This window comes from Grammomys surdaster, unplaced genomic scaffold (assembly GCF_004785775.1).
Source record: "Grammomys surdaster isolate TR1022 unplaced genomic scaffold, NIH_TR_1.0 125982, whole genome shotgun sequence".
Taxonomy (NCBI): domain Eukaryota; kingdom Metazoa; phylum Chordata; class Mammalia; order Rodentia; family Muridae; genus Grammomys; species Grammomys surdaster.
This window is the reverse complement of record NW_021620798.1, coordinates 4,351,446-4,365,387: the sequence shown is the minus strand read 5'-3', so window position 1 is coordinate 4,365,387 and position 13,942 is coordinate 4,351,446. Positions and strand designations below refer to the sequence as shown.

Below are 13,942 nucleotides of genomic sequence, written 5' to 3'. Positions count from 1 at the left end.
GCCTTATCTGTTCATTATACCCTCCCCTGCCTTACATCCCCATCTCCTATTTTCTCTTTTACTATACCCTTCCATTTCTATGAACATACTCTGACAACACTGAAGGATATGATTGAAACCCACACATGTACTCTGTATTTATCTATATTTAATTCACAGTATACTTCATGGTATACCAGTGCTAAACAGAACTTAAAAAAAAAAAAAGAAGAAGAAGAAAAAAGAAAGAAAGAAAAACCCGAGATATTTTATTGCTGCCACAGCAGAGTTATTGGACTAATAGGAGAGGTAAACAAAAAAAATACTAATTCTAAATTTTGTGTGCTAATTAAGGTTCATTGAAGTGTCAACTCTTATAATCTGGATGCCAGTGTGCAAGTATTACAAGAATGCACCGTCACACGCAGGTAGGTTATAAAATGCTAGGGAGTAAACCCCGACTTTTGTGTATACTACAAAAGCACTCTAAAAACTGAGCTACATTTCTAACTCCAAATACAATAAATCCTACTTTTCGAACAATATGTATATATATATTAGGAGTTTTTTCAAAGTGAAGTATTTTAAACTATAAACACATTATTTTAAACCATACTAGCACCAAATGTTTAAAATGAAATCACTTTGAGAAATATCAGAGGTATCACTGGCCCAAATATTTCCTTCAAAAGAGTCAGCTGTACCTGTAGCATCTAAAATTTAGTGCTCTTCTTCTCACCTTTCAAGCATCTTCTATGTGTTTGATAAAAAGTAAAATTTAATGGATCTTATACCAATATTGAATGTTGACCTCTTGTGACACTCCTAGGAATTTCTTATTTCTTTTTGTTTTTCTTTATATTTCAGTACGATGTTAACAACAAAGAACAATATAGGTTACTTGCTTTTGTTATTTTCAAAATTTTTCATTTAGCAAATTGTTCTCTCTCTCTCTCTCTCTCTCTCTCTCTCTCTCTCTCTCTCTCTCTCCCTGTCTCTCTCTCTCTCTCTCTGTGTATTTTCCTGCTCTGAAAGCAGAAAATAAATTTTCCTTTCATAAGTAAGCGTGCTGCCATCTCACCTACTAACACTATGGCTTCAACTACCTCTGCTGACCTACACTGAGCTGCATGAACTCAGAAAGAAACTCAACTACACTGCACTGACTCTCTACTGATTGACTCTCTCTGTAATGCTCTTAAATAGTTTCTCCTTTCTTTGCTGTTCTTCTGAAAGTTGGGTGTATCCTAGTTCTCACTCATTCTGTCAAATCTTTCTCTGATTTGTCACTTTGTCTGGCCCTCAATTAAATATCACTTTCAAACATGGTTGCTTTCTTCTACAAACCAATTTTACCTCTGTAGTTTGAGATTAAAAGTGTGTACTAAGTGCATGTCTGTATTCTAGCCAGAAGAATTAAAGGTGTGTGGCTTGTTTGCATTCCAGCCTGATTACAAAGATAGAGGTCTTTGGATATGATCCCTTGCCAGAACAGCTATGTTGTTGTGTTGGGAGCTGATGCTGAGCAGAAAGCGGCTATCATCTTTGCAGCCATCTTGAGCCATCTACCCTGACAAGAGACATGTTTTCAACAGCCTACAACAGCTGAGCACACTCTGATAGTTATCTCGCCTCAAGTCTCACCTCAAGTCTCTGACACAGGGAAAACCTCAGCATCTCCCTCCTCTGGCTGATCTGTGGCTGAACTAAAACCAGAGGACAGAGGCTGCCTTTGGACTCTCAGTTGAGGAACTTGAGGACCTGAGGAATTTTCCTTGCCCTCTCAAGACCTCTTCCCTGCAGGTTCCCATGGCAATCACCTCTGTTTCACTTCTGAATTTTCAGTAGACCCTTCTTCTGGTAACGTCCCTCACTGAGTCTCTCGTTCTTGCTGCCTAACGTTGGGCACCACTATGTAAAGGCCCGTTCTGCTGCTCCGGTCCGCGGGTCAGGGCCTAGCAAGAGAGAGAGTGGGGATGGAGACGCGAAGAATGGAGACTAGACAGCGTCTGATCTATTCTCTTCTCAAGTCTCTCCTCAAGTTTCTCTTTAAGTCTCTCCTCAAGTCTCACCTTTATTGAAAGGAAATCATGGGTATATATAAGCACAAGCAGGATAATTATCAGAGTGTGCTCAGCTGTTGTAGGCTGTTGAAAACAAGTCTCTTGTCAGGGTATATGGCTTGAGATGACTGTAAAGATGATAGCCACTTTCGGCTAGGTGTCAGCTCCCATCATTGTTGAATTATAATGACTCTATAACCCTAGAGGTTTTCTTTTAGTCTCTGTAAAACTATTAAAGAATAAAAATTACTATCTCAGCCCCTCAGGAATACCACTTCCCTTCCACCGTACCCCTCCACCTGGTCCTTTAGGCTGGGGCAGACACCTAGCTGGTCTATTCCTGTGGAGACATCATATCCTGAGCCATCCTAGAGGAGCCACTGCACTCAGAACAGCAGGTAAGAATACCCATTCACTCCTTACGCTGATGAGTTAAAATTGGGAGCCAGGGGCACTCAGGACCCATCAGCCACCCAAACCCCACCCCTCCAGAATACCACTTCCCTTCTGCCACCTGCCTGGTCCTTTTGACTGGGGCAGACACCTATCTGGTCTGTTCCTGTGGAAACATCTTATCCTGAGCCACCCTAGAGGAGCCACTGAACTCAGAACAGCAGAAACATAGCTGGTCTGCTCTTGTGGAGACACCATATCCTGAGCCATCCTAAAGGAACCACTGCACTCAGAGCAGAAGGATTTCAGGATCCCAGAGGCAGCCTAAGTCCCAGGAGTTCTTCCACCCGGCAGCTTAGGATCACAAGATCACAGAGACATCAGGACTCTGAAGAGCTCTGACACAAGCAAGATAACTGGAAAGACAGACTCCACACAGACACAGTGAGTACAGGTAGCACTAGAGTTAACCAGATGGTGAAAGGCAAGCACAAGAACATAAGCAACAGAAACCAAAGTTACTTGGTATTTTCAGAACCCAGTTCTCCCACCATAGCAAGCCCTCGACACCCCATCACACTGGAAAAGCAGGATTCAGATTTAAAATCACTTCTCATGATGATGATAGAGGATTTTAAGAAGGACATAAGTAACTCCCTTAAAGAAGTACAGGAGAACAAAGGTAAACAGGTAGAAGCCCTTAAAGAGGAAACACAAAAATCCCTTAAAGTACTGCAAGAAAACACAATGAACGAATGAAACAAAACCATCCAGGATCTAAAGATGGAAATAGAAACAATAAAGAAATCTCAAAAGGAGACTACACTGGAGATAGAAAACCTAGGAAAGAGATCAGGAGTCATAGACGCAAGCATTACCAACAGAATACAAGAGATAGAAGAGAGAATCCCATGTGCAGACGATACCATGGAAAACATTGACACAACTGTCAAAGAAAATGCAAAATGCAAAAAGCTCCTAACCCAAAACATCCAGGAAATCCAGGACACAATAAGAAGACAAAACCTAAGGATAATAGGTATAGATGAGAGTGAAGATTCCCAACTTAAAGGTCCAATACATATCTCCAACAAAATTATAGAGGAAAACTTCCCTAACCTAAAGAACAAGATGCCCATAAACATACAAGAAGCCTACAGAACGCCAAATAGACTAGACCAGAAAAGAAATACATCCTGTCAAATAATAAAACATCAAATGCACAAAACAACGAAAAAATACTAAAAGCAGTAAGGGAAAAAGGTCTCATATAAAGGCAGACCTATAAGAATTACACTAGACTTCTCAACAGAGACTATAAAAGTCAGAAAATCCTGGAGTGATATCATACAGACTGTAAGAAAACACAAATACCATCCCAGACTACTATATCCAGCAAAACTCTCAATCACTATAGATGGAGAAACCAAGATATTCCATGACAAAACCAAATTTGTACAATATCTTCCCACAAACCCAGTACTTCAAAGGATAATTGATGGAAAAATGCAAACACAAGGAAGGAAACTACAAACTAGAAAAAGCAAGAAAGTAATCTTCCAACAACCCCAAAAGAAGAGAGCTACACAAACATACTACTACCTCCAATAACAAAAATTACAGGAAGCCACAATAATTTTTTCTTAATATCTCTTAATGTCAATGGACTTAATTCTCCAATAAAAAGATGCAGACTATCAGATTGGATACACAAACAGGACCCAGATTTGCTGTATACAGGAAACGCACCTCAGTGACAAAGACAGACACTACCTCAGATTAAAAGGATGGAAAACAATTTTCCAAGCAAATGGTCCCAAGAAACAAGCTGGAGTAGCCATTCTAATATCGAATAAAATTGACTTTTAACCAAAGTAATCAAAAAAGATAAGGATGTACAGTTCATACTCATCAAAGGAACAATCTGCCAAGATGAACTCTCAGTTCTGAATATCTATGCTCCAAATGCAAGAGCACGTACATACATAAAAGAAACTTTACTAAAGCTCAAAACACACATTGTACCTCACACAATAATAGTGGGAGATTTCAATACCCCACTCTCAGCAATGGACAGATCGTGGAAACAGAAAGTAAACAGAGACACATTGAAATTAACAGAAGTTATGAACCAAATGGATTTAAGAGATATCTATAGAACATTTCATCCTAAAACAAAAGAATATATCTTTTTCTCAGCACCTCATGGTACCTTCTCCAAAATTTGTGACCAAATAATTGGTCACAAAATAGGCCTCTACAGATACAAAAAGATTGAAATAATCCCTTGCATCCTATCAGATCACCATGGACTAAGGCTGGTCTTTCATAATGACAAAACCAATGAAAAACCCAAATGAACATGGAAACTGAACAACGCTCTACTCAATGATGACTTGGTCCAGGAAGAAAGTAGGAAAGAAATTAAAGACTTTTTAGAATTTAATGAAAAGGAGAACACATCATACCAAAACTTGTAGGACTCCATGAAGGCAATGCTAAGAGGAAAACTCACAGCTCTAAGTGCCTACAAAAAGAAACAGGAGAAAGCATACACGAAAAACTTGACAGCACACCTGAAAGCTCTAGAACAAAAAGAAGCAAATACACCCAAGAGGAGTAGAAGGAAGGAAATAATCAAACTCGGGGCTGAAATCAACCAAATAGAAACAGAAAGAACTATACAAAATATCAACAAAACCAATAGCTGGTTCTTTGAGAAAATCTTCAAGATAGATAAACCCTTAGCAAGATTAACCAGAGGGCAAAGGGACAGAATCCAAACTAATAAAATCAGAACTGAAAAGGGAGACATAATGACAGAAATTGAAGAAATTCAAAAAATCATCAGATCCTACTACAAAGGACTATACTCAACAAAACTGGAAACCCTGGATGAAATGGAAAATTTCCTAGACAGATATCAGGTATCAAAGTTAAATCAGGAGCAAATAAACCATCTAAACAGTCCCATAACTCCTAAGGAAATAGCAGCAGCCCTTAAAGGTCTCCCCACCAAAAAAAGCCCAGGACCAGATGGTTTTAGTGCAGAATTCTATCAGACCTTCAAGGAAGACCTAATACCAACTCTCTTCAAACTATTCCACAAAATAGAAACAGAAGGTACACTACCTAATTCGTTCTATGAAACTACAATCACACTCATACCCAAACCTCACAAAGACCCAACAAAGAAAGAGAACTTCAGACCAATCTCCCTTATGAATATTGATGCAAAAATACTCAATAAAATTCCAGCAAACCGAATCCAAGAACACATCAAAACAATCATCCATCATGATCAAGTAGGCTTTATCCCAGGAATGCAGGAATGGTTCAATATTCGGAAATCCATCAATGTAATCCACTATATAAACAAACTCAAAGGAAAAAAAAACACATGATCATCTAACTAGATGCTGAGAAAGCATTTGACAAAATTCAACATCCATTCATGATAAAAGTATTGGAAAGATCAGGAATTCAAGGTCCATACCTAAACATAGTAAAAGCAATACACAGCAAACCAGTAGTCAACAAACTAAATGGATAGAAACTTCAAGAAGTCCCACTAAGGTCAGGGACTATACAAGGCTGCCCACTCTCTCCATACCTATTCAATATAGTACTGAAAGTCCTAGCTAGAACAATTAGACAACAAAAAGAAGTCAAAGGGATACAAATAGGAAAGGAAAAAGTCAAAATATCAGTATTTGCAGATGATATGACAGAATATTTAAGTGACCCCAAAACTCCCACCAGAGAACTCCTAAACCTGAAAAACAACTTCAGCAAAGTGGCGGGTTATAAAATCAACTCAAACAAATCAGTAGCCTTCCTCTATGTGGAAGATAAACAGGCTGAAAAAGAAATTAGGGAAATGACACCCTTCACAATAGTCACGAATAATATAAAATACCTTGGTGTGACTCTAACCAAGCAAGTGAAAGACCTGTATGACAAGAACTTCAAGGCCCTGAAGAAAGAAATCAAAGATCTCAGAAGATGGAAAGATCTCCCATGCTCTTCGATTGGCAAAATTGATATAGTTAAAATGGCCATCTTGCCAAAAGCAATCTACAGATTCAATTCAATCCCCATTAAAATCTCAACTCAATTCTTCACAGAGATAAAAGAGAAATTATCAAATTCATTTGGAATAACAAAAAACCCAGGATAGCAAAAGCTATTCTCAACAATAAAAGAACTTCTGGAGGATTCACTATCCCTGACTTCAAGCTGTACTATAGAGCAATATTGATAAGAACTGTTTGATATTGGTACAGAGACAGGCAGGAAGATCAATGAAATATAATTGAAGATCCAGACATGAACCCACACACCTACTGTCACTTGACAAAGACTATTGTCTTTGACAAAGGTGCTAAAACTGTCCAGTGGAAAAAGGACAGCATTTTCAACAAATGGTGCTGGTTCAACTGGAGGACAACATGTAGAAGAATGCCAATTGATCCATTCTTATCACCGTGTACAAATCTCAACTTTAAGTGGATAAAGTACCTCCACATAAAACCAGATACACTGAAACTAATAGAAGAGAAGGTAGGGAAGAACCTCGAATACTTGGGCACAGGGGGAAAGTTCCTGAACAGAACAACAATGGTTTATGCAACAAGATCAAGAATTGACAAATTGGACTTCATAAAATTGCAAAGTTTCTGTAAGGCAAAGGACACTGTCAATAGGACAAAATGGCAACCAACAGATTGGGAAAAGATCTTACCAATCCTACATCTGAAAGAGGGCTAGTATCCAATATATACTAAGAACTCAAGAAATTAGACTCCAGACAACAAAATAACCCTATTTTTAAAAATGGGGTATAGAGCTTAACAAAGAATTATCAATTGAGGTAACTCCAATGGCCGGGAAGCACCTAAAGAAATGTTCAGCATCTTTAGTCATTAGGGAAATGCAAATCAAAACAAACCCTGAGATTCCACCTCACACCAGTCAGAATGGCTAAGATCAAAAACTCAGGTGATAGTAGATGCTGGCAAGGATGTGGAGAAAGAGGAACATTTCTCCATTGTTGGTGGGATTGCAAGATGGTGCAACCACTTTGGAAATCAGTCTGGCAATTCCTCTGGAGATTGGACATAGCATTAACTGAGGACCCAGCTATATCACTCCTCGGCATATACCCAGAAGATGCTCTAACATATAACAAGGGCATATGCTCAACTATGTTCATAGCAGCCTTATTTATAATAGCCAGAAGCTGGAAAGAACCCAAATGTCCTTCAATAGAGGAATGGATACAAAACATGTGGTACATTGACACAATGGAGTCTTACTCAGCTATTAAAAACAATGAATTCGAAAAATTCCTAGGTAAATGTATGGAACTAGAAAATGCCATCTTGAGTGAGGTAACCCAATCATAAAATAACTCAAATGGTATTCACTTACTGATTATTGGATATTAGCCCAGAAGTTTGAAATACCCAAGATTCAACTCACAGACCTCACAAAGAAGGAAGACCAAATGGGGGCACTTCGGTCCTTCTTAGGAGTAACAAAATACTCAAGGGAGCAAATATGGAGAATAAGTGTGGGACATAAACTGAAGGAGGGGTCGTCTGGAGACCATTCTTCCTGGGTATATCCAGGACGTTAATATGTATATCAGGAAGTGTGCATGCTGACAGGAGCCTGATAAGGCTGTGTCCTTAGAGGTCTGCCCTGACATATTCAGAGGTGGATGCTCACAGCTGACCATTGTACTGATCATGGGGTTCCCAATGGAGGCATTAGAGTGAAGACTGTAGGAGATGAAAGGGTTTTCGATCCCATGAGAAGAGCAACAGTACCAACCAATCAGAGCTCCCAGGGTCTAAACCACCAGCCTGGGAGCACATAGGAAGGGATCCATAGTTCCAGCTGTATATGTAGGTCAGGATGGCTCTGTCTGGCATAGGTGGGAGAGGAGATCCTTGGTCCCATGAAGTCTGGACACCGTGTGTGTGTGTGTGTGTGTGTGAATTCGAGGGTGGGGAGGTGGGAGTGGGGGGTAGGTAGGGGCATATCCACAGAGAAGCAGGAGGAGGGGTGATGGGATAGGGGGTTCCTGGGCATGGGGTTGGGGTTGGGTGAATGGGGTATAGGATAACATCTGAAATGTAAATAAAATATCCAATAAATAAATCAGAAAAAGAAAAAAACAAAAAAACAAAACAAACAAAAAGTACAAAAATAATTGCTATCTCTAATTTTCATGTGACAAAATTAGAATGTCAAAGGTGGGCTTAGGTCGAGCTCAGGAACTGCAATTTGTACGAAGTCTTATGTTTCCATAAACTAAGTTCTTTGTCTCTATTCTAGGCTCCATATTTATGTGTGGGATTTATCTAAATAACGCTTCTTTAGTTGCTTGAGACTTATAGTTTAAATGACCAAACTAGAAAGACAGGTATCAAAAAATGGGTTTTTACCACTGAGAAAAGTCAATTTAAGACTGGAGATAGGTCAGTCTAGTTCAGAGAGCTTACTGCTCTTTCCATGGGACCTGACTTCAGATCTTAGTACCCATGTTAGGCATCTCAAAAGTCTTTGTAACTCCAGTTCAAGACCCACTTCTGACCTCTAGTGGGCATCTTCATAGATGCACATACCCCGACACATACTCATACACACCCACACATACTGACACTAAAAAATATTAAATCTTTTATAAAAAGCAAATGTTTGCTAAGTGAGATGGACAACAATACAACAAGAAGGCCATTAATAAGGATAATTGTGTATAAGAGTAGATGGTGTAATAGGTAAAAATTATGACTTAAAGCTCACACAAATACAATTATGTGCTATAATGGTCTTAATACATGAGAATATTCTCATAAGATTATTATAGAACAGAAAATTATGTTTCCTTTGTATTTTAATGTACTTTTACTGTTAATATTTTGTTTAAATACACAGTACCATTGTTTCTAAATTGTTTAATAAGTACTATAAATGCTTGAAGGTTAGAAGCAATATGCTGTATCATACAGCTTAGCTACTCAGGGAATTTATGATATAGGTTTGTATAAGTGCACTTCATAATGTTTAAGCAATACATCAGTCATATAACAGATTATTTAATTACAAAATACTCTTCATTAATCCACTCATAACTGCATAGCTATAAAAAAGCGACACATGGAATAACTTCAGAAAATGAGCACATTTCAGATATATAAAATGAAAAGGGTCCTGTTTACAGTTTTAATTCCAGTCCTGAAAAGAATTAACTGCTGCTCATGGGGTAGTGAGGTGATCCTGATGTGAAAATTAGAAGTGATATTTCTGACTCTAGGGATTGAGGATGTAGTAGCTTAACGTGTTCAGAGAGCTTTCTTGCTGAAACCTTCCTTAACATTTCAATTTGAGGACAAAGAGAAGTATTTCATGTATAAGAAACACATCCAGTCAAAGGAGCTCTAATATGAAAAGATCTTGTTTCATGTTTTAGAAAGGTATTAGATTTATAATTCAGTTATATTGCTAATTATATTTAGTATAATCTATGAATTGGAACCCATTTAATGATACCAAATTGAGAAAATGCTTTTGACAGCTGTTTCAATATTTTGGCTGTTTTCCTGACAAGTAGAGTTTCAAAGGTAATTTACTGGAATATCACTTATCATGAGATGGAAATAAGCTAGAAAAGACAATGAAGGAGTTATTGAAGCATCCTTTGGGACATGTAGCAAATAATGAATTATGAAGCCAAAAAAAAGTAGAATGAAGGGAGATTACTACACAAAAAGATTTATTCAACAATAAAAAATTAAGTGAGTATATTTCCCCCACCCCACATTTCTGTTCACTCAAAACCAAGGAAAGCAAATTTTCATTGAGAGGTTTTGATTTTATTTTAACAATAAAATGTGTTGTTATGTCCAGTCATTTGAGGGGTGGATAGTAACTGGTCCAGTGTTCTGGATAGCTAAGAAGATAGCTAAGTAAATACTGAGTGGGCATACATAATGAAAAGTCTTTTAAATGAAGATTTACAAGTTCAAAAAAATGAAGATAAGTATAACAGAAACAATTTAGTGCGAGGTAGATGGCTTGTAGTAATCCTAGTTTCCATTGTACTTTTTGGACCATTGCACTGGATCCTCACAACTCTTCACAGTCCTTTTTATTCCATAATACTCTGTGGTAGTCATCACCATCTCCAAAATGGAAAAATAACAAGGTTATAAAGTTTAAGTAATGACTAAGTCTCTACAATGAATGCATGGGGAATTATGTGACCAAAGGCAATCATCAAGATGCAGAAGAACTCCTCCTCAAGTGGCTTCCTGTCCAGCTTCCAGCACTTCAGCACTCAGGTCATCCATGTGGGACAAGAGCCAGAGCAGTAGAATTGACGTGCCATAGTGCTGCCCATTTCGCTGGCCACCAAGTTCAAGCAGGACTCGCCAGGCAAGTCCTCATGTTTTGTATACAGCCGCTGTAGAAATCGAACAAGGAATTGCTTGGAAACAGCAGTGGCTACATTGGATGGGGCAAATCACAGTTTGGCCTTTGCATTGGGGCTAGCTGCCACTATGAAAATTACCCATCATTTAAAAGCAGGAGATGAAGTCATTTGCATGGGTGAAGTTTATGGAGACACCAACAGTTACTTCAGGAAGGTGGCATCCGAATTTGGACTGAAGATTTCTTTTGTGGATTGTTCCAAAACCATATTGCTAGAGACAGTGATTACACCACAGACCAGGCTTGTTTGGATTGAAAAACGCACAAACCCAACCTTGAAGTTAGCTGATTTTGAAGCCTGCACACGAATTGTCCACAAACCTAAAGACATCATTTTGATTGTAGATAACTCTTTCATGTCTGCATATTTCCAGAGACCTTTGGCTCTGGGTGCTGATATTTGTATGTATTCTGCCACAAAATACATGAACAGCCAGAGTGATGTCATGGGCTTAGTGTCTGTTAATTCTGATGATCTGTTTATTCTAATGTAATCGGCTTCATTTCCTTCAGAATTCAATCGGGGCAGTTGCTCCTCCTTTTGATTGTTACCTCTGCTGCCGAGGCCTGAAAACACTGCAGGTCCGGATGGAGAAACATTTCAAGAATGGGATGGCAGTGGTCTATTTCATAGAGTCCAAACCTCAGGTAAAAAAAGGTTATTTACCCTGGGCTACAGTCTCACCCTCAGCACGAGCTGGCCAAACGCCAGTGCATGGGCTGCCCAGGGATGGTCAGTTTCTACATCAATGGTGCTCTGAAGCATGCTCAGGCCTTCCTCAAAAATCTAAAGCTATTCGCTGTGGCTGAGAGCCTGGGAGGATATGAGAGTCTGGCTGAGCTTCCAGCAATCATGACCCATGCCTTCATGCCTGAGAAGGACACAGATACCCTCAGGATCAGTGACACACTGATACAACTTTCTGTGGGCCTACAGGATGAAAAGGACCTTCTCGAAGACCTGGGTGAAGCTTTGAAGGCAGAAGTTCTACTCTGTCTTAGTCAGGGTTTCTATTCCTGCACAAAACATCATGACCAAGAAGCAAGTTGGGGAGGAAAGTGTTTATTCAGCTTACACTTCCGCATTACTGTTCATCACCAAAGGAAGTCAGGACTGGAATTCACACAGGGCAGAGGGCAGGAGCTGATTCAGAGGCCATGGAGGGATGTTACTTACTGGGTTGCTTCCCCTGCCTTGCTCAGCTTGCTTTCTTATAGAACCCAAGACTACCAGCCCAGGGATGGCACCACCCACAATGAGCCCTCCACACTTGATCACTAATTGAGAAAATGCCTTATAGCAGGATCTCATGGAGGCATTTCCTCAACTGAAGTTCCTTTCTCTGTGATAACTCTAGCTTGTGTCAAGTTGACATAAAACCAGCCAGTACAGAGTCAAAGCTGGCATTCCAGTGCTGCGATCAGGAGCAGTATCCAAGGAGTCACATATTCTGAATAACTGGACAGATCATTAAGGAGCATCTACAGAACTTCACAGTGAACATTTTAAGGCCCTAATGACTTTGCAGCTGTAACCTTCCAGGGATATTCCCTTAAGGACTGTCTTCTGTTTATCTTCTAGCTAACAGGTTGTTCTGTTAGTATAATTTTGGTTATTTTTGCTATATTTGTGTCCAAGAAAGTGAGAGTTATATTGTTTTAGGGATCATGTTGCTTTTTATTCTCTTTTCTTTATACGGTAGCCCAAGATATATTTTAATAATGTTTACAATGTCACAATATAGTATTGATATTTTATAAAGTTAAATTATTAAACGAATGGTCTTAAGTCATCTGTGGTTTCTTTTTGAAAAATTGTTGAAAGTGGGGTTTTTTATATAATTACAATAAGCCAAAAATCAAATATTTGGAATACCTACTGTGAAATTCTAATGATTAAAGGTTGGACTTGATGCATGTTCTTTTTCTAAAATAAATCTAATTATCAAATGTTAAAAAAATAAAATAAAGACTTAAGAAAAACATGAGTTTGATTCTCAGAAATTTTCTTATTTTCATGAGACGTCTCCTTTGTGATTATTTCACCATTCAACGTTCTTGGAGTAACTGTCTTTCTAAGAAGTTCTATACAAGTTAAATCCAGGGGAACTTTATAGAATATGTAGAATGTATAGCTTGTGTACAATATAAAATCGTAGAATGAGATCTGAAATCTTTGTGGACAAGGTTGTAGAATGTCAAATCAAGCCCAAGACTAATATATGACATATATAAAACACTTCACATGTACACCACTACTTTGTTTGCCAAGAGTAGCAAAGCGCAATCGCCTACTTCATATAAAAGGCCACCTCAAGTTAAAGTCAAATTTTTATGTTCTTTCACTATGAACACTAAGCTAGATGGCATAAATTTTTGAGAGCAGTCTGAATCCTACTCTGTCACTCTATATTGTAAAAGCAATATTTTTCAGGGTACATATTTCCCTAGAAGACATTATTTTATGAGCATCTTTATACTACATTTTGAAAGAGAATGGTGACTTCCACTTTTGTCTGCACCAAGAAACTGCACCATCCTTCAGGTACCACCAACCAGCACAGACCAATAAAAGATTTATTCCTAGGAGTAGAAAACTGTCTATCCCCTGGGACTGGAGCAGACACAGAGTCGGTCTGCTCCTGTCCTGTGGAGAAACTGAATCCTGAGTCATCCAGGAGCCACTGCACTCAGAGCAGCTGGTAAGAACTCCATCTCACTCCCTAAGCCCCAGAAATACATCTGGGAACCAGGGACATCCAGGGCACAGCAGCTACCCAAACCCCGCCCCTCCGGAATTCCACTTCCCTTCGGCCCCTGCCTGGTCCCTGGGACTGGAGCAGACACAGAGTAGGTCTGCTCCTGTCCTGTGGAGAAACTGAATCCTGAGTCATCCAGGAGCCACTGCACTCAGAGCAGCTGGTAAGAACTCCATCTCACTCCCTAAGCCCCAGAGATACATCTGGGAGCCAGGGACATCCAGGGCACAGCAGCTACCCAAACCC

At 39.1% G+C, this 13,942-nt stretch overlaps 1 pseudogene; it reads left to right on the top strand.

Moving 5' to 3' along the window:
* Positions 1 to 10,726: 10,726 nt before the first annotated feature.
* The window catches only part of LOC114609747, a 34,548-nt pseudogene continuing 31,332 nt past the window's right edge, over positions 10,727 to 13,942 (top strand).